Here is a 27,572-nt window from a genome sequence, read left to right on the forward strand (position 1 = left end):
AGAATTGGGCTCCGATGGTGCCATGTAGTCTTGGTTTCTGTTGCTTGGGTTCCTGCGCTTGCCTCTCGCCATCAGATTATCTCTAGTGTTACTTTGTTCTGCTATTTCTGACAGTGGCTAGACTGTCCTATAAGCCTGTGTGTCAGGAGTGCTGTACACCTGTTTTCCTCTCTTTCAGTCAGTTATGGGGACAGAGTGTTCTGCTTTCGGGCATGTAGTTTTTCCTCTCTACAGGTCTTCAGCTGTTCCTGTGGGCCTGTGTCTTGAGTTCACCAGGCAGCTTTCTTGCAGCAGAAATGTTGGTCTTACCTGTGGTCCCGAGGCTCAAGTTCGCTCATGGGGTGCTGCCCACGGGCTCTCTGCAGCGGCAGCAACCAGGAAGACCTGTGCCGCCCCTTCCGGGAGCTTCAGTGCACCAGGGTTCCAGATGGTCTTTGGCTTTTTCCTCTGGCGTCCGAGATGTGTGTGCAGAGAGCAGTCTCTTCTGGTTTCCCAGGCTTGTCTGCCTCTCTGAAGGTTTAGCTCTCCCTCCCACGGGATTTGGGTGCAGAGAACTGTTTATCAGGTCTGTTTCCTTCAGTTTCAGGCGGTGTCTCAGGCAGGGGTCCTGCCGCTCCTGGGCCCTCCCCCACGGCAGCCCAGAGGCCTTATACAGTTTCCTCTTGGGCCAGGGATGTGGGCAGGGGTGAGCAGTGTTGGTGGTCTCTTCCGCTCTGCAGCCTCAGGAGTGCCCACCTGACCAGGCGGTTGGGTCTCTCTCTCACAGGGTCTGGGGGCAGAGAGCTGCTGCGGGCCGGGATCCGCGGGTGTGGGACTTCCGGTAAACACAGAAAGTGCCCGGTCCTAGAGGAATTCTGCTTCCGTGTGTCCCAAGCTCACCAGGCAGCTTTCTTGCAGCAGAAAAGTTGGTCTTACCTGTGGTCCCGGGGCTCAAGTTCACCCGTGGGGTGCTGCCCACGGGCTCTCTGCAGTGGCAGCAACCAGGAAGACCTGTGCCGCCGTTTCCGGGAGCTTCAGTGCCAGAGTATGTATTTCTTTTAAATATTTTTTGAAGTTTTATAATTATTTTTATTGGATTTTTTATTGATTTACATTTCAAATATTATCCTCTTTCCTGGTTTCCTCTCCATAAACCCCCTATTCCTTTTCCCCTCCCACTTCTTCAATGAAGGTGTTCCCCGACACACAGATCTTTATCAGACCTTCATAGAAGACCTAATACCAATACTGTCCAAACTATTCCACAAAATAGAAACAGAAGAAACACTACCAAATTTCTTCTATGAACCCATAATTATGCTTATACCTAAACCACACAAAGACCCAAAAAGAGAGAATTTCAGACCAATTTCCCTTTTGAATATTGATGCAAAAAATACTCGATAAAATTCTCGCAAACTGAATCCAAGAACACATCAAAATTATCATCCATCATGATCAAGTACGCTTCATCACATGGAGGCAAGGATGGTTTAATATATGGAAATCCATCAATGTAACCCACTATAAGAACAAACTCAAAGAATGAGATTCTTGGAGGGAGGGTGGTAATGGGGGGAGGATGGGGAGGGGAACACCCATATAGAAGGGGAGGAGGAGGGGTGAGGGGGATGTTGGCCTGGAAACCAGGAAAGGGAATAACATTTGAAATGTAAATAAGAAATAACCAATTTAATAAAGATGGAAAAAAAGAAAAAAAGAAAAAATCACCGTGATCATCTTTTTAGATGCTGAGAAAACATTTGACAAATTTCATCACCCCTTCATAATAAAAGTTTTGGGAAGATCAGGAATTCAAGGACTACACTTAAACATAGTAAAATCAATATACAGCAAACCAGTAACCCACATCAAACTCAATGGAGGGAAACTTGAAGCAATCTCACTAAAATCAGGGAATAGACAAGGCTGCCCACTCTCTCCCTAACTATTCAATATAGTACTCAAAGTCCTAGTCAGAGCAATCAGACAACAAAAGGAGGGCAACGTGATACAAATTAGAAAGGGAGAAGTCCAAATATCACTATTTGCAGATGATATGATTGTATACTTAAATGACTCCAAAAGTTCCACCAGAGAGCTACTAAGACTGATAAACAATTTCAACAAAGTGGCTGGGTATAAAATTAACTCAAACAAATCAGTAGTCTTCCTCTACTCAAAGAATAAACAGACCGAGAAAGAAAGAGGGAAATGACACCCTTCACAGTAGTCACAAATAATATAAAATACCTTGTGGTGATTCTAACCAAGCAAGTGAAAGTTCTGTATGACAAGAACTTCAAGTCTCTGAAGAAAGAAATTTTTGAACATTTAACTTACAAATTTTTTTCTTAGCCATTCTGCCTTCAGCAAGTGGAAACAGTTTATAATATTGCGTTACATATCCTATGGTTTAATTTCTGAACATAGAAGATTTTTTTAACTAACATAAGATATAAATAAGACAGTAAATTTGCAAACATTTTAAATCATGTTAGCAATTAAAAATTAGTTTAAATGTGACAAGTTGTCTTAGACTACTGAGTCTAATATCCTATATGCTCTGCTATGTCCTCAAACTTTCAGTATTACTAAATTTGTATGATTTGCCAGAGAACTTATCTAAAGTCTTTTGTTACATTTTAATTAATGTTATAGCTAACGAACAAAATGTCATATAACCAGGCAATCAGGGGAAGTCAATAGAAATTAGAAAAGAAACAGAAAATCAGATTTGGAATGTCATTTCTATCATAGGATTAGTGTGCAGAAGTTGAATTGCTGAAGAGTTGTGCCCAATTATTACTGATTTTGAAGGAAAACTTAAGACATTCTTGTGCGATTCTCATTGTAAATAATGAAAAAGGAGAAAGTTATTGTATAAATTCCATCTCTGATTTGTAGGCCCCTTGCCTTTCTCTGGAGAAATATACAAACATGTAAAGTTTTGAATATTTCTTTGTTAAGTTCTGGTGTATTGTATGTCACATGTAACACTTACCTGGGGATTACATCAGTTTATACTTTTTCAATAATAAAATTCATTGCTATTGTTATTTATTATATACGCTACCAAATTCACAATAAATGAAAAACTGTTAATACCCTCCCCAAATTACATGTTTAGCCCACACATAAAGTGACCTGTGTTCTAAAGTCTCACTTTTGCCAAATCCAATGTCTTTTGATGATGTTTTCTGAGTTTGTATTTTTTTTCTTTCCACCACCTTCCTTTTATTTTTTTCTTGTGGCAAATGTCCTTTATTAGACTTCTCATGTCAATTAAACATACCAATAAATTAATAAATATTTAATTTCATATACTTCAGTGATATACTTAATGTTTCTGGAAGGGAGGAGTGGAGGGAGGGATTCAAAGAGGAAGCAAGAGAGAAATAGACAGATAGAGAGGGGGTTGGGTGGGGAAGAGAACTCACAGGTATTTGACTTCAAAAGCATTTTTACCTCAATAATTATCTTTAGAATATAGTCAGAGAAATATTTCTCTTTTTTCTAGGCAAGTGCTCCTGATTAGCTCTCCTTTTAGATGGAACCATCTATTATTCATCTTACCTTCTGTAGTACTTGTGCTGGTTATAGATAACTGAGTATAGACAACTGACTAGATGGAAGAACTGCCCTCAGAGGAGAAACAGGAAGTTCTGGGATATTTTTATAAGATATATAAGGGAGTGCCTTTCATGTAAATCAGGAAATTGTTGAGACAGAAAACAGGATTACATATTAGTAGATCAAGAACCACCTCAAGAAAATATAGATATGAGACTATAACAAGTGATAGTATTGTATGATAGGTTAAGTAATTCCATTTTGAAAGTATTGCTTTTGTATCATATGCTTAAGAACAAGCTAAGGTATTAGGAAGTATTCTTTTTAGGAATACTTCTTAAATTTTAAGAAGTAACAATGCTGATATGATTTTCTTGTTAATTGTTCATTTTCTTCTAGAAGTTTATAGTAATGAGAATACATGTAGAATAGGAAACACTGAATTGACATGTGGTGCTTCCTAAGAATAAACACTAAAGAAATCTGTACTTGTTCTAAATAACTTTCTACAAGATACATTAATATAATATATTGAACATATCAATATTTATGAAATAGTTAAAACTTAATTGAGTGTAATACTTAATTTGTTTGCTTATAGAATGTGATGAATTACGTTCATCTTACTTCAGTTTACATGTACTTTAGTTTTTATGTTATATGGAATAGAGTAGTATGACTAGAAATTTTAAAACTTTTTGATTACATGAGTCTGACTTTCCATAAGAAAAATACAAATAATAAATAAGAAGGAAACAATAAAAGGAGAAGACTTCTGTATTTCAGTCATTCAGCAATGCTTCCATTTATAGTGTTGTCAAAATGCACTAACGTTAAAAGTAATTGTATACATTTGTTGAAGGATACATATTTCATTTCAGTCATTTACAAATCCTGCATGAGCAAGTTTATTTATCTAGTTTGCAGCCTTCCTTGCATTCTGAACTTGCAGTGTACTTTAATGGCAAAAAGCAAAGGGAAGCATTGCCTCACTGACTCAGTATTACCTATTTGCAAGTAATCTGTTTTTGCATGTAAGTTTTGCTGTGACAAATTTAATTAGAAGGAAACAAACATACGTTAATATGGCACAAGCAAATAATAGAGAAGAACTTTGAAGTTTCCAGTTATGTTTATACATGAACTAAGTGAAACATACAAAAAAAATTGACAAAGCAAAAGCAGCACACCACAAACCATACAGAATGAAGCATTTTTTACATGTGTATCACTTTGCTGATCTTTTGAAAATTTATAGTCTCTGAGTACAGAGGTCTAAATCGTCAAAGCTTAAAAGACATAGGTGCAGCATGAACTAATCTTCATCCCCCCCTATCTTCTTACAGCAGCACTAATGGAAATGTATTTTGTTTAATGACTCTGAAATCCTGTTTGTAATTAGATGTGGGAATTGGTCTTACTTTGTAACAGATGATACTGGAATAATAATATGAGAGATGCTACACTGAGACCACTATCTTCCTAAATCTATATCATTTTTCATTTTATTGACAGGAGATGTGTACAAAGAACAAAGAAATTGATTTTTTTTTAAAAAAAGGAAAATAGGATCTAATAAAAAGAACTACCAATCCAAATATTTTTGCATTACTTCTAATATATTGCAGTGGTGAAAGAAAGAGCATGAACAAGGATTTTAATTTTGTTTCTTTATTTTGATAATGATCTTTGAATATTATTGCAAAGACTAGGTGGAGAAGTTTAATTAAGTGACAGAGATCATATCATTCAAAGATATTAGTATGGGTACACAAAATAATTAATTTTGCCTTTAAAGAAATAATTTCCGTTCAAAGAGTTTAAAGAGTGGACAAGTTAAATACAACAGCTGTTCAGTATATTATGTTTCATGTTCTTCATTATCAATCATGTTGTTCATAAACATACTGTCACAAATTATTCTGGCAAATCAAGCTTTGTACCAGTTGTAGGCCCCAAATAGTTTTCCACTGGATACTGAAGCACTCCAGGGGCCAAAAAAAAGAGTAGAGTTTAAAGTATATATGTACTCATGGATAAGTTTTAATCTGTTTCAAAGTCATGTATTGTAGGACTGATATTTTCATGTTTGGACAGTCCCTGTATGGAGGTTATGATAATATGTACCTAATAGTATTTCATTTTAAGGTAATTCATGTTTTAATTTAATGTGCTTGGGTGTTGTGCCTGAGTGTATGGCTATGTACCATGTATATGTGTAGTACCTATGGAAAGTACAAAACAGCATCACATCTCTTGGAACTGACACGTATGAGAGTCCATATGGGTGCTAGGGATTGAACCTGGATACTCTGGAAGAGCAGTATGTGGGGGAATTTTGTCCCGCCTAGTATTTGGGATTTAAATGCATTATCTCATTTCCTAAGCAATAGGCCTGTGTGGACATGGTAGATAGAAGACTTGACCAAAGAGAAAAATAATTTGTTACTCATTTCCATGTTATCTCACATTTGTTCATTACTTTGATTTTCAAGCAGTTTTGCATATGCTTATTCCCTTTCATTAAGATCCTGTATGGTAAGTGGAGCAAGCACTAACATGATGTACTTTGGATAGTAGAAAAATAGCAGAACTATTTAAGTAATTGATGAAGTTGTAGAAGATACTACATAGTCAAGTGCATGACTTTTTGCTACAAAGCCCACATACTTACATTCTAACTTAATCTCATTGGGAAGAAATTACATTGAAAATACATGATTCTATCATCATGAGGTTAATGCACTTTGCTGACATTTTAAGGGGTTAAACACGTCATAATTAGAATAGAAATGTTCTCAACTGTGGGTTCATGAAACTGTTCCCTTTACAAAGCCATATGGTACATCTCAATTTGATGATGGTGAATGGGTTCTTTCATTTGCGGTGATAACCAGCATTATCATTTTATGTTGCATTTTATTAAGTTATTTATTTACTTTACAGCCCAACAACAACTTCTCCCCCTCCTCTCCTCCAAGTGCCTCCCTCTCACCTCTCTTCCTCCTTCATGAAAAATGAGGCTATTTTAATTTCTCTACTTTTTCTTGTAAAACAAATCAAAAGTCTTATCCATGATAAAGGAAAATTTAAAAATATATTTCAAAGACTTAAAACAAGACCGATGCAATTTGTCTTCCCTGTTATATTGTATTTCAAACATTAAAATAATTATTGTGGAGTATTTTATTAGATTTTCTTTTATTTTTCTAATAAATATCTTTAATCTTTGTGCACACAGTTTCTTAGTACTAAGGGCTAATAGAATGAACTGAGGTAAGTGCTGATTCATTATGAAGTGTTAGGAAAAGACACTTATAATTTAAACAATCATGAGTCTCTTTTGAAAAAAATTTGCTTAGAATTATTAGTCTAGAGGAGTGTTGTACATAGAATTATCATAGTGAATATGTAAATGATAAATATCATTGTCCACAGATAATTTTAGCACCAGTACTAAATACCTATGATTAAAATTTTGTTGAATACTATTTGTGTTATGTGCCATGACATTGTATGCATTATGCTGACAAACATTTCATTTATTATATTGCCTAACATGCTACAGTGATAGCTATGTCTTTTCATTTTACAAAGATTAAAAGACAAAAGCTGAATTTCTCTATAAAGTTGAAAATATGTTATTTTCCAAATATCCTAAAGATGATTATATGTAGAATTAGAGTTATGATGAAAAGAGATCGATGATAAAGTTTGACTTTAGGAACTAAGGGAATTATTCAGTTTATTACTATGATTCTACTCTAGAATCAGTCACAGCATTCCCTATAAATGTAAACACTGTAAACTTGAATGGTAAACTGTGTGACTATTAGTATAGAGAAAGTTGCATAATCACAAAAAAGTGTTGATTATAATACATTATTTGGATATATTTCAAACAACTGACATCAATAAAAGGTAAAATATTTTCATATACCACTGATAGTTTTCATAGCAAGTGTCATGGACAATGGACGAAGGTAATATTGGGCACATTTTCAATAAGAACAAAGCCAGAAGAATTTGGAATAAATTCCAAATTAACATATTCCAAGAACATAACTCGAGTAATGGATAATTGAAGTTATAAGTTGTTTGAAATATGTACAAAATCAAGACACTTAATATAAATGAAGCTCAAATAAAATTGAGAAACATTTGATTATAATATTCAATATAATAGGTAAAGTGAAATAAATAATTCTAGACAAATATTTTTCTATCCACTCTTTTAAGCACCCAGAAAATCTTATGTCTTAATAGAACTCAGTACATGAAAATCATAAATTACAATAGACTAGTGATAATGAAATATAAGTTAGAAATGAAGCAGAACGAAAACTATTCTAGTACCAAAGAAGAATGTGAACTATATTTCAACTTAGGGATTAAAATATTATTAAAAATAATTTATCCATTGATATGTTATTATTATATTGCTCAAATTACCCAAAAATAGGTAACACATGACTGCTTTATATAAATGTTAGTCCAACAAGGCAAAAACAAGGTCTCATATTCTTATACATTTGTGCTTGCATTTTTTCAATTTCCTGGATATATATAGCTTAGTTTGTATGATGTTCCTTTTATGTATGAACTCAGGACTAACCATTTGATATTGGACAACAATCCTTGGGGAAGACTGTATTTCTAGCCCTCAGCATTCTTTGGTTGTCTGTGTTCCTTGTTTGGAGTTGAGGTCTACTTGGCTTTTTCCAATTCATTTTGGCACAGATATTGGTATTGACTGTGTTCAGCTCATGTTTCGGTAGTTTTCTTGGTAAGACTGTTAAGTGTAGGGTCTAACATTGCTAAGAGACATAACCACATAACAGACTCGCTTATCTTTTGCCCCTTAAAATTATTCTGGCCTCTTCTGCAGTCTTCGGTGCTGAAGTATTTTATAGATTTATCCATTAAACTGAACTCTAAACTTTACATTTTGATATGCTTTTTCAGTAATGGTTTCCATATGCTGTATAATAAGCTTCCTTGATTAGACATGAAAACTACACTAAGTTGCGGGTATAAGGACAAATATTCAGATTGTTGTTAGGGATTATTTGGATTTAGTAAAGTAGTAGCTGGAGGTTCTCCAAGCTCCCTGACTTCACTGGTACTGAAGAGTTAACTAGGTTTCCAGTAGTGGGTATAACTTTCCTCTTGTTGAGGGGTCTTAAGTTTAACTTGAGAGCCTTCAGTTACCACTGGAGCATGCATGCTACTAATGTCTCTAGAGGGTTAGTGTTCATTGCTGGTCGTTTATAGGCATCATAGCTAGAGACGGCTGTTGATGACCTCCCTCCTTTGGAAGCTTAATGTACCTTACAGACTGAGAAAGCTAGTACTCAGAGAAGAGTTATTTCCAGGTCAAGAGCTCCTGGGTCCCTATTTCTACAGTGCATAGTGGCTTCAACATTAAGGGCTTACCTTTTTACTCTGAGGACAAACAAGGGCAATGGCAATAGGCTGTATGCTTTGGAAGTCTCTTGGACATCCCTAACCAACAAACAGCTCAAAAGAGGGCTTTTCACAACTGGTATTGCTGTTTTTGTTAGGTGGGCTTTGATTCTTTAGGAAAGCACCACCAGCTGGTATGAGAAAAGTTCATTAAAGTTATGTGTGTATTTGAACACAGAATCATATATAGTATAATTTTAAGTTAAATGGTTAATATGAGTATTCCTATGACATTCTTAATGTTAATATTTTTCTGCCTAGAGGAAAACTGAGGCCCCTGAGGAATCTAATCCAGATTCATTCTTCATATTTTCCTTTAGGTTCCATGTCCATCCAGGAAAGCCCTAAACTTCCCCATCTTTTTGATTTATGAACAGGAAAATGTTTCAGAGATAGTTTCTCCTCTAAAAGCTAGCAGTATGACTTTGACTTTAACCTGTGTGATTTTCAAGGGCTTTTAGCTTTAAAATGACAATGGCAACTTTGCTTCCAGGTGAAATATACTATGGTACTGTAGGTAATGTGTAACTTAATAATTCTCTGTTATTTATAACATGAGGGAATAAAGTAAAGATGATATAGCTATCCAAGTCACATTATATCAGAGTCAGTGCTGTAGACCAATTGGTACAGATTGAACTGTTGGTGAGATTAATAATGGGACAAGATATTTTAATGAGATACTTTACAATCTAAATACTTTATGTATATTAGCTTTTATTTGAATTGTTTATCTTGGTGAAACAAATGAATCACATTTGCAGTAGTAAGAGAACTCTGCCTTTTATAACTTTTGTATGAGTATTAAATCAACTAAAGTAGGACAAATGGGGGCAGATATTTTCTAGTACTATTGTATTCATAGATTCTCTTTTATACATAGGAGATATTCTAATTCTGTTAGGACTTTGTTTACCCTACACTAGCCTCTCCTGTTACAATCTATGTTACACACCATAAAAACAATGCTAATTCATACACGTGAAGTCATTTTAATTCACCAAACTTAACACTAAAGTAGCATAGAGCCAGTACCTGTGGATGATTTCTTTCCCTACATTGCTCGCTAGAGATCTCAAGCCTTGTTAAAACCGTCTGCTTTACTGTATATTTTATTTTTTCTAATCCCTAAATGTACTATTGCTGTATTTTGCCAGTATAAGAAAAGGCTATCATTTATTAATCTGTACCAGAAGTCAATTTTAAATTAAATTTATTATTTTAAATTAGAGCTTCACTGAAAAGAAATGTCTGTCTTCGACCTAACTGTAGTCTCTCATTTAAAACTTTTGAAAGCCACACTCCAATGAATTTGACTTGCCACTGACTCTACAAAGAATGCAGTGATTAGACTTTGAGATACAGTGTATGTTTAAATGTTCTACAGCAAAGTAATCTGTTCAGGCTCCACAGTCAAGTTCAATAAAGCTTGAATTTATTTTTAACACTATATATATACAGTTGATTTTGATTCTCTACTGTTGAATGGCCAAAAGAAAAGAACAGAATCATACTTAAATGTAAATTGTGGCTCATTTAGCTATTGGATTCATTGCACATAAGTGACATCATTGTGACTACACATTTCTTGGGTATCTTTCTTTATATTTTCTGGCATAAAAATGAATTAATTAAAATCAGTTACCCCTCTGGATTTTGTTTGAAGTATTTGAGAGCTGATAAAATTAGAATTTTTACTTTAAAAGGAAATGCCAGGTATTGCAAGTTAGTTTTGTGATCTCAGGAATACACATCTGGATACATAATTATTTTCTTAAATTAGTCTTTGCTTATAAGATGTTTTGTCTTACCTTTTGCTATAATACTTACAAACATGAAATTGTCTAATTTATAGACCTAAATGAGATGGCCAAAGGCTACTGGGTGTATATTCTCTTATATTAACTTCAAAATATTAGAAAGAAAACAATATGTAACATATGCATACTGTAGAACATAGTATAAATATTAATAACTTAGCACATAATTAAAAACAAAAATATTGTTAAAAGCTTGTGTTTCCTTACATTTGTATTCCCATTCCCATCTGTCTGCCTCTCTGTCAGAAGTAAACAGCCTGCACAGTTTTGCGTTTATCATCTCATTTAGCAGTTTATACTGCTTGTTTTAGGAAACTATGTATAGTTTCAAAAATGTGCAGAATCACTGAATGCCAGAAGAAGAACGCATCATTCAGTTCATCCAGCTAAATTCCATCATGACACATGAAAAGAAACAGAAGCCCACAGGAGACACAATGAGGAAGTTAATCATCGTTTGAGAGTTTGGCAAATTACCAGTATCTCATAATTCTACCATTCTTGGAATGATACTGCTGCATAATCATAATATTGGCATATCTAAAATATAAAAATGATATACTTTGAGTTAGAAATCTTTATTATTAAAAACTTAAAAATATATAAATCAAGTATTTATATTTGTGTAATAAATTTTTAATTATGCAATTATCAAACATGTGTATAATATATATTAGTCTCACAATTGTTATAGAAATCCTAAGCCAAAATCTCATTGAAGACTCGCAAGCTTAAAAACATTATTTTTTTAAAGTAGCATATCAATGAAAATTATTTTCTGTAAAGATACTATTTCATTCAATGAAATAGTATGGTAAGCTATCCAATTAATATGTTAAGTATAGTGTTGTGTACATGAGTATTTGTGTCTGTGTATATAATATTTTCATCACTATTCATTTCCTCAACAAAACCTAAAATGTAATAGTATTTTATAGCTTTGGTTTAAAAGTTATGCTATGTCCTTATCAATAATCTAGGACATAGTTCTAATTGATTGTTGTTGCCGTACCCAATACATTGGCTACTAGTTTATTTAATAGTAATTGTGGGTAAAATTACAGGGATTTAGGTGAATGATATGTTTGTCCTTAAACACATGTCTGTTTTTCAAGTCATTTGTCAACTGGAGTTTTTAAAACTCAAATTTACATGGACTGACCCTGGACTCTGACCTCATAGGTAGCAATGAATATCCTAGTAAGAGCACCAGTGGAAGGAGAAGCCCTGGGTCCTGCTAAGACTGAACCCCCAGTGAACTAGACTGGTGGGGGGAGGGCGGCAATGGGGGGAGGGTTGGGAGGGGAACACCCATAAGGAAGGGGAGGGGGGAGGGGGATGTTTGCCCGGATACCGGGAAAGGGAATAACACTCGAAATGTATATAAGAAATACTCAAGTTAATAAAAAAAAAACAAAAAACAAAAAAACCCTCAAATTTATTGCCTTCCCACTGAGGAAATCAAAGGGATTTTAAATTGTTTGCTAAGAGTAGATTCAATCTTTGATTTATCGATTCTTAATTTCATAGATGTTTGTAGTATAAATTTACTAATTTGTATTAATAGAAAAATAAGCTATAAAATATTTATGGAGGGGAGAAAGGGATGTGGACAAACATTTGAAATATAAAAAATAAAATGATTACTAAATAAAAAGTAAATAGAATCTATTTGTACTGAGAAGAAAAAAAACAGAAAAGCAGCAAAATATAGGTTTGTGGTAACTAACAAAAAATTCTAAGATAATAGGAATGTTTCTTCATGACATTTAAAATAGTAGTATCTGACCACATATGTCTATATAGCAATGTCAATGTGGCTAGTATAATTGGAAAAGTGAATTTCTAATTTCATTCAATTGAAATTAAAATATTCACACATGTCTCATTACTACCGTATTGCACAGTTCAGATAAAATACTATTAAAATGTTAATTTAGTAATTTTCAAGAAATAAAAGCGTAATCATAAACGTATCATAGTGGGCATGTTTGCCTTATTTGATAAGCATTTGTAATTAGCTTAGTGTTTGTTTTAAACTTTAGTTTTAGATTACTTATGTCAGTGAAAAAATCAATAATGGGAAAAAAATATTTGTCTTCTTGTCATGCTAGTGTTCACAGTGTGACCAAAAGCATTCTTCACTCACTGGAACAGTTACGTCTTCTAACTGCATTTAAGAACTCATCTTTACTCACAAGCATTAAGTGCGAAAGTGAAGGAAACACACAACACTCGTCTGAATAGTTTGCAAAGGGTTAAACAGAGAAAAACCTGCCAATTGGAGATACTGAACCTAAAAATATTTCAAGTCTTACTATGATATCCCATGATGTTAGAAAAGCAATCTTAGACTTAAGTTAGTCACTAGGTAAACATAGTAGAGAATAAACATTTACTGATGTGCTGTTTTATTTAAGGAAGCAAAATAATAATAATGTTAAGCTTAGTATGAATTTGTACAAATTTCCTTGAAAATACTGACTTTGTCAATCTTTGAAGATAAGCAAGAGCTTCTTTATAAATATGACCTGATATATTGTTTGTACTGAAAAGAAAAAAACAGAAAAGAAGCTGCAAAATATAGGATTTGTGTTTACAGAGTTAAAATAAATGGTTCTTTTCATTGAGTGGGAATTTTTTTTTTTTCTGAATCATGTAAGAATGAAAATACTGCCCGTCTTTCCTGGACACTGAACCACAATTAATGCTAAAAATAGATTGTAGCTCCTCTACATGCTCATACTGTGAACAGTAGCCTGCCATTAACTGAAAATTCAGCAATGGGCCAGGGGTTGAGGGCTAAGAGTAGAACTGTTCCTGCATTAGAGCAGGTGCTGCAGCCCTGTGCCATAAGGACCATTAGGAAAGTGTGGGGGAAAGAAATACTTTACCAAACAAGTACGTCAGTTATCAGAAATGAAAAGTGATTTCTCAAGTTTTACAAAGTACTAGAGCTTTGGGAAGTGTGTATTTGTCATTATGGTTAATTTGCACATATCTCACTGAAGAAAAGGCCAGGGGAGCTAGGCCGAGAACACAGCTGTACAGGCAGCTCAACTAATTGCCTCTCCATCCTCAACCTCATTTATCTTCATTTCTTCCCAATTATACCAAATTATCAATAGTCTCTGTTGCATCAGAGTCTTAATCCCCTTTATTCAGACAGCATTAGATAGTGGCAGATGAATTCTTAGAGGGAGTCAGGGTAAACAGCCATGAAATGCCACCTCTGGCAGATGGCATTGCTCACAAGAAATATGACAAAACATTTGGAATTCGTAACTGGGCATTGGTATGTGGAAGAAAGCTGTTAATTTAAAAAAAATCAAGGTGGTACATGTTAAAAGTGTAGCCCATACTTTAAAGAAAATATGTGAAGTTGTAGCTGCTCATATCAATGCAAAATTATTGCATTTTATATCATATACTCTCAATGATCACTGTAGCACCAGCCATTGTATTTTATGATAATACGTAGCCTATTTCCCTTTGAAGTAAGGTACGAAAGTTTTCTGGTCATTGACAAAATACCATTATTTTTCTCTCCAATCAAATGTCAGATTGTACAATATTTTTATTTCTATGCCAAATTGGTAGTATGTCAAAATTAGAAAACAAACAAAATAGCAAAAAGAAAATATATTAGTGAGAAAAATAATTTGAAAATATTTTAAAAGTGTTTTCTCAATGAAAACAGGCAGAACAATTATTCATTTTGTGTCATTTTGTAAGATATTAATGATAACATATTTTAGTTGATTAAAACTTTTGATGATTTTTAGAAATACCTTAAATATAATATTATTTAATTTTACTTCTAGAGACATATGGTCTATAGCTATGTTCGCATAAGTACAATATGTTGAGTAAATAAGAGAACAACTTTTAAAAAGGCATATAAAATAATAAGAGCACAAATTAGTGTATTTTTATTATCAAATGAATGTTTTTGAATGAGCGAGTGGCTTTACATTTTGCCATTTGTGTAGTAGGAAGAACTCTGCTTTGAGGGTTGTATATATGTACTTAGTGCTGAGTTTAGTTGCATTCTTTCACATTAGAAGCTTCTGCACAGTGACAGGAAAGGTAAAGGAAGATACACAGTAGATTTGTCTGTTCCCTTGGCACCTGATAGTCCAGTCTCATTTCCTTCTTGGATTATACGTGGGTAACTTTGTCTTATATCATTATCCATCTCCTATAATCATACCTAACTTACACCCTAGAATGTTCTTTTCTAGCTTTCTAGTATAATTTTAAAAATTGATACTTTGTTTTTACAAAATATGCTTAAATTTATCTTGATTGAATGAAGGAAATATGTATGAATTGAATCCACAGTCAATATTTGAAAATAATACTTTTTAAAAATCTTTTGTCCCGAACTTGCTTTTAAGACTCTAATTGAAACTAGTAAATTGTTCACTCTTGGGTAAGCAAAATTTAGCTAATTTGTGTCAATTTGTAAATATGAATTGTCCTCCAACATATCTATATAGAGTCTATTTCTTCTTATCTAAATCTTTAAAATCAATACATTTTCTGAAATACTTTGCTATAGTTAGGATATTTTTTGAAAAATGTTTGTAGTGTATATTTACATCTTTTAAGCCCTTTTATTGTATAATTATCAATAGGCACTGTTAAATCCACTGTGACAAACACACTTTCTAAAGTATGACTGACTGACTGACAGATTGAGAATTGCTGACTTTAATGGCCATATTTTGAATCTTTGGCAAAGCTTGGCTGTAATTACATCTTCTGAATCAACTGATAAATTGTTGGCAGTAGCCCTGTAAAGTTATAGCTGATGTACTTATTTTTCAGTGCTTTCACATATTTGATTATATAATTACTTTAAGACCAATATGTTAATATACATATATGGCCATGCAAGTAAAAATGCAAAAGAAAGCAAAAAATGCCTTATGTGAATTATTTATTGAATTCTTGGTGTTTCTAGGAGCCTCAATCCTGTGCTAATACTGTTGATATGCCAGTATTTGGCTCTTATCCTGCCTAGTTATTACATTACATAGTTTATATGTTCTATGTTATTTAATTGTTACAATAATAGCAAGATTGTTAAACTGTCTATATATGTGTAAAATAAGCTTTGGAAGAATTTAATACCCTTTCTAAGGTCCGTAGATTGTAAACAGGCCAACATCTAGCTTCGGGCCTGTTCCTATACTTCGAACTACTTTTCATTGTGCTGTTATAACTGAGCAAAATATTGTACCCCATGTTTTATCTAACTTTATTGCTATTTGGTCTTATAAACTGTAGCTTATAAACAAATGCTAGTCAAGTAATGTCACCCTAACTCCATTATTCAAAGACAAGTCTATAGGTAGCAAAGTCAAGAAAAGTTGCCATCTGGGCATTACTTATTTCTCACCATTTGCTGTAAATGTTCAAATGGATTCATTTGGGTTTATTTGTAAAACTATTTTTTGTTACTAGAACACCTTATGATCCCATTCAATTATTTTCCCAACTATAAAAGGTTATTTTTCTGATATAAAACTATCATGCTTTCAAGGATGATATTAATACATGTGCATTGTGAAGCTTAGGAGACAGAAGGACAAAACTGAATTATGTGGCCCTATTCTGTGTGGCCAGTCCTGTCATTTGCTACTTAGTCTAATTCACTGGCTTAAAAACCATGCCTGGCCTAACCATGATCAACCATCTTCTGTCACCTTGGGACCAGATCAGATCAACAACTGGCAGAGGTCCATCCTGGTAATTTTGGACATACAAAATGACTATCAGTGGGAATCAGAAGCAGTGACTAGAAAAGAAATGTAATCAAAATGAGGTTGCTTGTGACATCAGAAGCAAAGGAGTAAACAAATCAAAAGGACTGTGGAGCGAAAGTCCTTATATCCGATAGACTTTAAAACATTTCCTATGCATGTGAAGTTCCTGTCTATCAGGCTGCTCTTGACTAAATGAGCACTTCGGGAGAAGTAGAAACTCAGACAAGATTTCCCCCAAAGCTGTGTGGCTACTGGAGAGAGGAGCCCTACATGATCCATTTGGTTGGTTGGTTTGGTGTTTTCTCAATCACATTTGCTCCACCTGATGGAAGTACCTGTGTCTTAGGGTTTTTTTTTTTTTTTTTTTTTTTTTTTTTTTTTTTTTTTGATTTTTTTTTTTTTTTATTAACTTGAGTATTTCTTATATACATTTCGAGTGTTATTCCCTTTCCCGGTTTCCGGGCAAACATCCCCCTCCCCCCTCCCCTTCCTTATGGGTGTTCCCCTCCCAACCCTCCCCCCATTGCCGCCCTCCCCCCATAGACTAGTTCACTGGGGGTTCAGTCTTAGCAGGACCCAGGGCTTCCCCTTCCACTGGTGCTCTTACTAGGATATTCATTGCTACCTATGAGGTCAGAGTCCAGGGTCAGTCCATGTATAGTATTTAGGTAGTGGCTTAGTCCCTGGAAGCTCTGGTTGCTTGGCATTGTTGTACATATGGGGTCTCGAGCCCCTTCAAGCTCTTCCAGTTCTTTCTCTGATTCCTTCAACGGGGGACCTATTCTCAGTTCAGTGGTTTGCTGCTGGCATTCGCCTCTGTATTTGCTGTATTCTGGCTGTGTCTCTCATGAGCGATCTACATCCGGCTCCTGTCGGTCTGCACTTCTTTGCTTCATCCATCTTGTCTAATTGGGTGGCTGTATATGTATGGGCCACATGTGGGGCAGGCTCTGAATGGGTGTTCCTTCAGTCTCTGTTTTAATCTTTGCCTCTCTCTTCCCTGCCAAGGGTATTCTTGTTCCCCTTTTAAAGAAGGAGTGAAGCATTCACATTTTGATCATCCGTCTTGAGTTTCGTTTGTTCTAGGGATCTAGGGTAAATGTCTGAAGAGAAACCACAACCATGGCAACCCTTATAAAGTAAAGGGCAACAGTTAACTGGGGATGGCTTACAGTTCAGAGGTTCAGTCCATTACTATCATAGCAGGAAGCATGGCTGCATCCAGGCAGACATGGTGCTAGGCAAGGAGCTAAAAATTCTATATCTTGATCATGAGGCAGCAGAAGGAGACTGTGAGTGTGACTCTAAACACACCACTGTGTGGTCTAGCTTGAGCATAGGAGACCTCGAAGCCCTCCACCACAGTGACACTTCCTCCAACAAGACCACAACTCTTTGAAGGGGCCCGATGGGTCCGAATTCTCCTGACTGACCCACTTTCACTCTGTAATGCTTCCCCAGCTTGGGGCTGGGGACCAAGCACCCCGTATATAAGCAGGCCCGTGAGACATTCCATGTATAAATCATGGAGAGGTTTCCTTTTGCATACTATCTTAAATTTATACTAAGGTATAGTAGGTACCTGGCTCCTTTTTACAGGTGATACTCATAATCTTTAAGACCTGATTTTCCCCATTTTAATGAATTACTTGTTTATCAAAGATCATTCTCACCATCTGGTCAGAAAACCTGCACATATTACTCAGTGAGCTCTAAACCACTTTCTTAATCTAACTCAATATGTGCTCTGATTCAGCAGGCCAGATAGATGACTTATCTTAGAGTATTACTGTTGTGAACAGACACCATGACCAAGGCAACATTATATGGGCAATTTTTAATATGGGTTGGTTAACAGGTTCAGAGGTTCAGTCCATTATCATCAAGGCAGGAGTGTGGCAGCATTCAGGCAGGCATGGTGCAGGAGGAGCTGAGAGTTCTACATCTTCATCTGAAGGCTGCTAGTCGAAGACTGACTTCCAGGCATCTATGACTAGGGTATCAAAACCCATCCCACAGTGACACACCTACTCCAACAAGGACACACCTCTAAGTAGTGCCACTCCCTGGGCCAAGCATGTACAAACCATCATATACCTCCAATGTTTCAAGGAGGAGGGATTAATAAAAACAACGTCGGGAGGGAAATGTAAATAGATACTATAGATTCAACCCCACTTCCACTCTGAGTTCTCTATAGACACAATATCCACCTCACCTTCCCCAAAGGTCCCCAAGCCCTGCTCTCAAGAAGGCAGATTTGAAGGCTGGGCCTTCCATGGCCTCACTGTTGAATAAACTTGTTCTTTTGTCAAATGCAAAAAAAAATGCCTGGTCCATTAATTAATGTGGTGGTAAAATCTATTAAACTATATTACTGATATATTTATTTATCATGAATCTAGTAAAATGAAAAACTGTGGGAAGTAAAAAAATATCCAATTAATGCATTTTGATAGAATTTCAGATGGGGGTGCAAGAATTTTAAATTTATGCTATATTTTATGTTTTTAAATTCAAGATAACTTTGTGAAATCTTACACAGCATATAATTTGAATAGTTTTTACTCAATTTCTAATCTTAAATTGTTTTCTTTTATTTGAGGCTGTGCTATATTATCCCAATAGGAAATTTAATAGAAAAATAATTAAATAAGATACTAATCAATTTTGAACTAAAAAGCATTATAGTTGCATACAGTTAATGAAAGACTAGACAGCCAATGACCAGAGAGAACTTTCTGCCTCAGGGCATTACTAACAGAACTGAAATGCAACCAGTCACTATATTGCTTAAAGTCAAAAATAGATGCTATAATATTTTGTTTGGTCTTTATATGTCTATTTTTGTATTTTAAATATGTATACCATATTTTATTGATTAGAAGTTTAACATAGAAATCACAAGTGTGCATGTCACAGCTTATGAATTCTAGGAAATATCTCTTTAGCATAAATCTTCAGCTTGTATTATCTGCATTTGATGTGATTTATTTCAGAAACACCACAAAAGATATATGGTGGTATTATATGATTATTTACTGTAAAACTGACTCTATAATATGCTTGTCTTAAAGACACCACTTATATTAGAGGAACTATACAGAAGGAACTTAAATTCAGATAAGAAAATGCTGTCATGGCTTTGAACTTTTATTACATTTCAAACATCTTTCAACATGTAATACAATAGCAAGAAAGAAATTTGGGTTTTTTTAAAGGTATGGTGTATTATAGAAATATTCTCTGTTTTTCCCAGAGTATAGTTTATATAGACTTAAAGACATTTAAAAACAAATTCTGCTCCAGTAAACGCTTTAGAAAACATGTGTAAATAAAGTAAGTAGAGTATGTTAGGTTCAGAAAAAGAGCATTAAGATATGGTTATCACTTGCAGTTTCAAAATAGCAAGTAAAACCTGTTTTTTTTTTGGTAGTGTAGAATTAATTTTAAGTATAATTATCACATTATGCATGATGGCAAGAGTTTTTCCAACACTGTCACCACACACTGCAGGTGATATAGAAGGTCACTGTGCCTCCATTGCATATTCCTTTATAACCTACGTAACTAATATCCTTGAAACTCAATAATTGAATATTAAGGTTTTAGTTGCTATGCCTCATATGGTACACAGGGAATATTTACATCTTGCAGTATTTTAATTTAGAAACAAATGCACTGGGATTTTGGGGTTCACATTTATTTAGCAAAGTATATCAACATAATTCTTAGAATGATTCATGAGTCAAGTACAATATTTTATAGTAAGCCTTAGCTGAATAATATTTTTAATCATAAGTATACTTTTTTTTTATTTTATTTTATTAACTTGAGTATTTCTTATATACATTTCGAGTGTTATTCCCTTTCCCGGTTTCCGGGCAAACATCCCCCTCCCACCTCCCCTTCCTTATGGGTGTTCCCCTCCCAACCCTCCCCCCATTGCCGCCCTCCCCCCATAGACTAGTTCACTGAGGGTTCAGTCTTAGCAGGACCCAGGGCTTCCCCTTCCACTGGTGCTCTTACTAGGATATTCATTGCTACCTATGGGGTCAGAGTCCAGGGTCAGTCCATGTATAGTCTTTAGGTAGTGGCTTAGTCCCTGGAAGCTTTGGTTGCTTGGCATTGTTGTACTTTTGGGGTCTCGAGCCCCTTCAAGCTCTTCCAGTTCTTTCTCTGATTCCTTCAATAGGGGACCTATTCTCAGTTCAGTGGTTTGCTGCTGGCATTCGCCTCTATATTTGCTGTATTCTGGCTGTGTCTCTCAGGAGCGATCTACATCCGGCTCCTGTCGGTCTGCACTTCTTTGCTTCATCCATCTTGTCTAATTGGGTGGCTGTATATGTATGGGCCACATGTGGGGCAGGCTCTGAATGGGTGTTCCTTCAGTCTCTGTTTTAATCTTTGCCTCTCCCTTCCCTGCCAAGGGTATTCTTTTTCCTCATTTAAAGAAGAAGTGAAGCATTCACATTTTGATCATCTGTCTTGAGTTTCGTTTGTTCTAGGGATCTAGGGTAATTCAAGCATTTGGGCTAATAGCCACTTATCAATGAGTGCATACCATGTATGTCTTTCTGTGATTGGGTTAGCTCACTCAGGATGATATTTTCCAGTTCCAACCATTTGCCTACGAATTTCATAAACTCGTTGTTTTTGATAGCTGAGTAATATTCCATTGTGTAGATGTACCACATTTTCTGTATCCATTCCTCTGTTGAAGGGCATCTGGGTTCTTTCCATTTTCTGGCTATTATAAATAAGGCTGCGATGAACATAGTGGAGCACGTGTCTCTTTTATATGTTGAGGCATCTTTTGGGTATATGCCCAAGAGAGGTATAGCTGGATCCTCAGGCAGTTCAATGTCCAATTTACTGAGGAACCTCCAGACTGATTTCCAGAATGGTTTTACCAGTCTGCAATCCCACCAACAATGGAGGAGTGTTCCTCTTTCTCCACATCCTCGCCAGCATCTGCTGTCACCTGAGTTTTTGATCTTAGCCAATCGCACTGGTGTGAGGTGAAATCTCAGGGTTGTTTTGATTTGCATTTCCCTTATGACTAAAGATGTTGAACATTTCTTTAGGTGTTTCTCAGCCATTCGGCATTCCTCAGCTGTGAATTCTTTGTTTAGCTCTGAACCCCATTTTTTAATAGGGTTATTTGTTTCCCTGCGGTTTAACTTCTTGAGTTCTTTGTATATTTTGGATATAAGGCCTCTATCTGTTGTAGGATTGGTAAAGATCTTTTCCCAATCTGTTGGTTGCCGTTTTGTCTTAACCACAGTGTCCTTTGCCTTACAGAAGCTTTGCAGTTTTATGAGATCCCATTTGTCGATTCTTGATCTTAGAGCATAAGCCATTGGTGTTTTGTTCAGGAAATTTTTTCCAGTGCCCATGTGTTCCTGATGCTTCCCTAGTTTTTCTTCTATTAGTTTGAGTGTGTCTGGTTTGATGTGGAGGTCCTTGATCCACTTGGACTTAAGCTTTGTACAGGGTGATAAGCATGGATCGATCTGCATTCTTCTACATGTTGCCCTCCAGTTGAACCAGCACCATTTGCTGAAAATCCTATCTTTTTTCCATTGGATGGTTTTGGCTCCTTTGTCAAAAATCAAGTGACCATAGGTGTGTGGGTTCATTTCTGGGTCTTCAATTCTATTCCATTGGTCTATCTGTCTGTCTCTGTACCAATACCATGCAGTTTTTATCACTATTGCTCTGTAATACTGCTTGAGTTCAGGGATAGTGATTCCCCCTGAAGTCCTTTTATTGTTGAGGATAGCTTTAGCTATCCTGGGTTTTTTGTTATTCCAGATGAATTTGCAAATTGTTCTGTCTAACTCTTTGAAGAATTGGATTGGTATTTTGATGGGGATTGCATTGAATCTGTAGATTGCTTTTGGTAAAATGGCCATTTTTACTATATTAATCCTGCCAATCCATGAGCATGGGAGATCTTTCCATCTTCTGAGGTCTTCTTCAATTTCTTTCCTCAGTGTCTTGAAGTTCTTATTGTACAGATCTTTTACTTGCTTGGTTAAAATCACACCGAGGTACTTTATATTATTTGGGTATATTATGAAGGGTGTCGTTTCCCTAATTTCTTTCTCGGCTAGTTTCTCTTTTGTATAGAGGAAGGCAACTGATTTATTTGAGTTAATTTTATACCCAGCCACTTTGCTGAAGTTGTTTATCAGCTTTAGTAGTTCTCTGGTGGAACTTTTAGGATCACTTAAATATACTATCATGTCATCTGCAAATAGTGATATTTTGACCTCTTCTTTTCCGATCTGTATCCCTTTGATCTCCTTTTGTTGTCTGATTGCTCTGGCTAGAACTTCAAGAACTATATTGAATAAGTAGGGAGAGAGTGGGCAGCCTTGTCTAGTCCCTGATTTTAGTGGGATTGCTTCAAGTTTCTTTCCATTTAGTTTAATGTTAGCAACTGGTTTGCTGTATATGGCTTTTACTATGTTTAGGTATGGGCCTTGAATTCCTATTCTTTCCAGGACTTTTATCATGAAGGGGTGTTGAATTTTGTCAAATGCTTTCTCAGCATCTAATGAAATAATCATGTGGTTCTGTTCTTTCAGTTTGATTATATAATGGATCACGTTGATGGTTTTCCTTATATTAAACCATCCCTGCATGCCTGGGATGAAGCCTACTTGATCATGGTGGATGATTGTTTTGATGTGCTCTTGAATTCGGTTTGCCAGAATTTTATTGAGTATTTTTGCGTCGATATTCATAAGGGAAATTGGTCTGAAGTTCTCTTTCTTTGTTGTGTCTTTGTGTGGTTTAGGTATAAGAGTAATTGTGGCTTCGTAGAAGGAATTCGGTAGGGCTCCATCTGTTTCAATTTTGTGGAATAGTTTGGAAAATATTGGTATGAGGTCTTCTATGAAGGTTTGATAGAATTCTGCACTAAACCCGTCTGGACCTGGGCTCTTTTTGGTTGGGAGACCTTTAATGACTGCTTCTATTTCCTTAGGAGTTATGGGGTTGTTTAACTGGTTTATCTGTTCCTGATTTAACTTCGATACCTGGTATCTGTCTAGGAAATTGTCCATTTCCTGCAGATTTTCAAATTTTGTTGAATATAGGTTTTTATAGTAAGATCTGATGATTTTTTGAATTTCCTCCGAATCTGTAGTTATGTCTCCCTTTTCATTTCTGATTTTGTTAATTTGGACACACTCTCTGTGTCCTCTCGTTAGTCTGGCTAAGGGTTTATCTATCTTGTTGATTTTCTCAAAGAACCAACTTTTGGTTCTGTTGATTCTTTCTATGGTCCTTTTTGTTTCTACTTGGTTGATTTCAGCTCTGAGTTTGATTATTTCCGGCCTTCTACTCATCCTGGTTGTATTTGCTTCTTTTTGTTCTAGAGCTTTTAGGTGTGCTGTCAAGCTGCTGACATATGCTCTTTCCTGTTTCTTTCTGCAGGCACTCAGCGCTATGAGTTTTCCTCTTAGCACAGCTTTCATTGTGTCCCATAAGTTTGGGTATGTTGTACCTTCATTTTCATTAAATTCTAAAAAGTCTTAAATTTCTTTCTTTCTTTCTTCCTTGACCAGGTTATCACTGAGTAGAGCATTGTCCAATTTCCACGTATATGTGGGCATTCTTCCCTTATTGTTATTGAAGACCAGTTTTAGGCCGTGGTGGTCCGATAGCACGCATGGGATTATTTCTATCTTTCTGTACCTGTTGAGGCCCGTTTTTTGACCAATTATATGGTCAATTTTGGAGAAAGTACCATGAGGAGCTGAGAAGAAGGTATATCCTTTTGCTTTAGGATAGAATGTTCTATAAATATCCGTTAAGTCCATTTGGCTCATGACTTCTCTTAGTCTGTCTACATCACTGTTTAATTTCTGTTTCCATGATCTGTCCATTGATGAGAGTGGGGTGTTGAAATCTCCCACTATTATTGTGTGAGGTGCAATGTGTGTTTTGAGCTTTAGTAAGGTTTCTTTTACGTATGTAGGTGCCCTTGTATTTGGGGCATAGATATTTAGGATTGAGAGTTCATCTTGGTTGATTTTTCCTTTGATGAATATGAAGTGTCCTTCCTTATCTTTTTTGATGACTTTTAGTTGGAAATTGATTTTATTTGATATTAGAATGGCTACTCCAGCTTGTTTCTTCTGACCATTTGCTTGGAAAGTTGTTTTCCAGCCTTTCACTCTGAGGTAGTGTCTGTCTTTGTCTCTGAGGTGTGTTTCCTGTAGGCAGCAGAATGCAGGGTCCTCGTTGCGTATCCAGTTTGTTAATCTATGTCTTTTTATTGTGGAGTTGAGGCCATTGATATTGAGAGATATTAAGGAATAGTGATTATTGCTTCCCGTTATATTCATATTTGGATGTGAGGTTATGTTTGTGTGCTTTCATTCTCTTTGTTTTGTTGCCAAGACGATTAGTTTCTTGCTTCTTCTAGGGTATAGCTTGCCTCCTTATGTTGGGCTTTACCATTTATTATCCTTTGTAGTGCTGGATTTGTAGAAAGATATTGTGTAAATTTGGTTTTGTCATGGAATATCTTGGTTTCTCCATCAATGTTAATTGAGAGTTTTGCTGGATACAGTAACCTGGGCTGGCATTTGTGTTCTCTTAGGGTCTGTATAACATCAGTCCAGGATCTTCTGGCCTTCATAGTTTCTGGCGAGAAGTCTGGTGTGGTTCTGATAGGTCTCCCTTTATATGTTACTTGACCTTTTTCCCTTACTGCTTTTAATATTCTTTCTTTATTTTGTGCGTTTGGTGTTTTGACAATTATGTGACGGGAGGTGTTTCTTTTCTGGTCCAATCTATTTGGAGTTCTGTAGGCTTCTTGTATGTCTATGGGTATCTCTTTTTTTAGGTTAGGGAAGTTTTCTTCTATGATTTTGTTGAAGATATTTACTGGTCCTTTGAGCTGGGAGTCTTCACTCTCTTCTATACCTATTATCCTTAGGTTTGATCTTCTCATTGAGTCCTGGATTTCCTGTATGTTTTGGACCAGTAGCTTTTTCTGCTTTACATTATCTTTGACAGTTGAGTCAATGATTTCTATGGAATCTTCTGCTCCTGAGATTCTCTCTTCCATCTCTTGTATTCTGTTGGTGAAGTTTGTATCTACAGCTCCTTGTCTCTTCTTTTGGTTTTCTATATCCAGGGTTGTTTCCATGTGTTCTTTCTTGATTGCTTCTATTTCCATTTTTAATTCCTTCAACTGTTTGATTGTTTTTTCCTGGAATTCTTTCAGGGATTTTTGCGATTCCTCTCTGTAGGCTTTTACTTGTTTATTAATGTTTTCCTGTGCTTCCCTAAGTGTGTTCATGTCTTTCTTGAAGTCCTCCAGCATCATGATCAAATATGATTTTGAAACTAGATCTTGCTTTTCTGGTGTGTTTGGATATTCCATGTTTGTTTTGGTGGGAGAATTGGGCTCCGATGATGGCATGTAGTCTTGGTTTCTGTTGCTTGGGTTCCTGCGCTTGCCTCTCGCCATCAGATTATCTCTAGTGTTACTTTGTTCTGCTATTTCTGACAGTGGCTAGACTGTCCTATAAGCCTGTGTGTCAGGAGTGCTGTAGACCTGTTTTCCTCTCTTTCAGTCAGTTATGGGGACAGAGTGTTCTTCTTTCGGGCGTGTAGTTTTTCCTCTCTACAGGTCTTCAGCTGTTCCTGTGGGCCTGTGTCTTGAGTTCACCAGGCAGCTTTCTCGCAGCAGAAAATTTGGTCTTACCTGTGGTCCCGAGGCTCAGGTTTGCTCGTGGGGTGCTGCCCAGGGGCTCTCTGCAGCGGCAGCAACCACGAAGACCTGTGCCGCCCCTTCCGGGAGCTTCAGTGCACCAGGGTTCCAGATGGTCTTTGGCTTTTTCCTCTGGCGTCCGAGATGTGTGTGCAGGGAGCAGTCTCTTCTGGTTTCCCAGGCTTGTCTGCCTCTCTGAAGGTTTAGCTCTCCCTCCCACGGGATTTGGTTGCAGAGAACTGTTTATCAGGTCTGTTTCCTTCAGGGTCCGGCGGTGTCTCTGGCAGGGGTCCTGCCGCTCCTGGGCCCTCCCCCAAGGGAGCCCAGAGGCCTTATACAGTTTCCTCTTGGGCCAGGGATGTGGGCAGGGGTGAGCAGTGTTGGTGGTCTCTTCCGCTCTGCAGCCTCAGGAGTGCCCACCTGACCAGGCGGTTGCGTCTCTCTCTCACCGGGTCTCATAAGTATACTTTTAAGCAAGGGCTTCCTATTTGTTCCAGAAATAAACTTCCTCATCAAATGGGTTTTGAAACTTATAGACTTCCTTCCAGATTTAAAAAAAATATTTGGGGAATTTTTATTTATTTTTTACTTTTTTTCTTTCTTTTTTAAAAGATGCATTTATTTATTCTATATAAGTACACTGTAGCTGTTTTCAGTCACACCAGAAGAGGTCATCAAATTCCATTACAGATGGTTGTGAGCCACCATGTGGTTGCTGGGATTTGAACTCAGGACCTCTGGAAGAGCAGTCAGTGCTCTTAACCACCAAGCCATTTCTCCAGCTAATTTTTTCTTCTTTTATTTAATCTGTTTTTTACATTCCAGAATTTATTGCCCTCCTGGTCCACCCTCTGACTGTTTGAGATGATATTGATATGATATTGACTGTATAATTGCTTTTGTTATGTTGAATTCTGTCTCAAATATCTTTGTACTTTCGGCTATCGAGATTGCTCAGCAGGGAAAGGGACTTGCTGCCAAACTTTGATTCAATACCTAGAACAACATGCTAGAAGGAGAGAACTGACCTCTGCTATCTACTACTTCATTTTCTGACTTCTAAACTTGGTTGTGGCATGACTTCTCTCCCCCAAAAGAGTAAATAAAATGTAAACTTGAAAACTTTAAAGGGGATTACTAGTTGTTGTGTGATGGGGTGGGAAGAGTGTCCAATGTGTAATTGAATTACAGGGATCTTCATTTTATTCATGTATGGAAATA

General features: G+C 36.1%; 1 protein-coding gene across 50 annotated transcripts in view; it reads left to right on the top strand.

Annotated features, from left to right (window-relative positions):
* Window positions 1-27,572, top strand: part of Dach2 (dachshund family transcription factor 2) — a 563,517-nt gene that overhangs the window by 388,317 nt on the left and 147,628 nt on the right.

This window comes from Rattus norvegicus, chromosome X (genome assembly GCF_021556685.1).
Source record: "Rattus norvegicus strain SHRSP/BbbUtx chromosome X, alternate assembly SHRSP_T2T, whole genome shotgun sequence".
Taxonomy (NCBI): domain Eukaryota; kingdom Metazoa; phylum Chordata; class Mammalia; order Rodentia; family Muridae; genus Rattus; species Rattus norvegicus.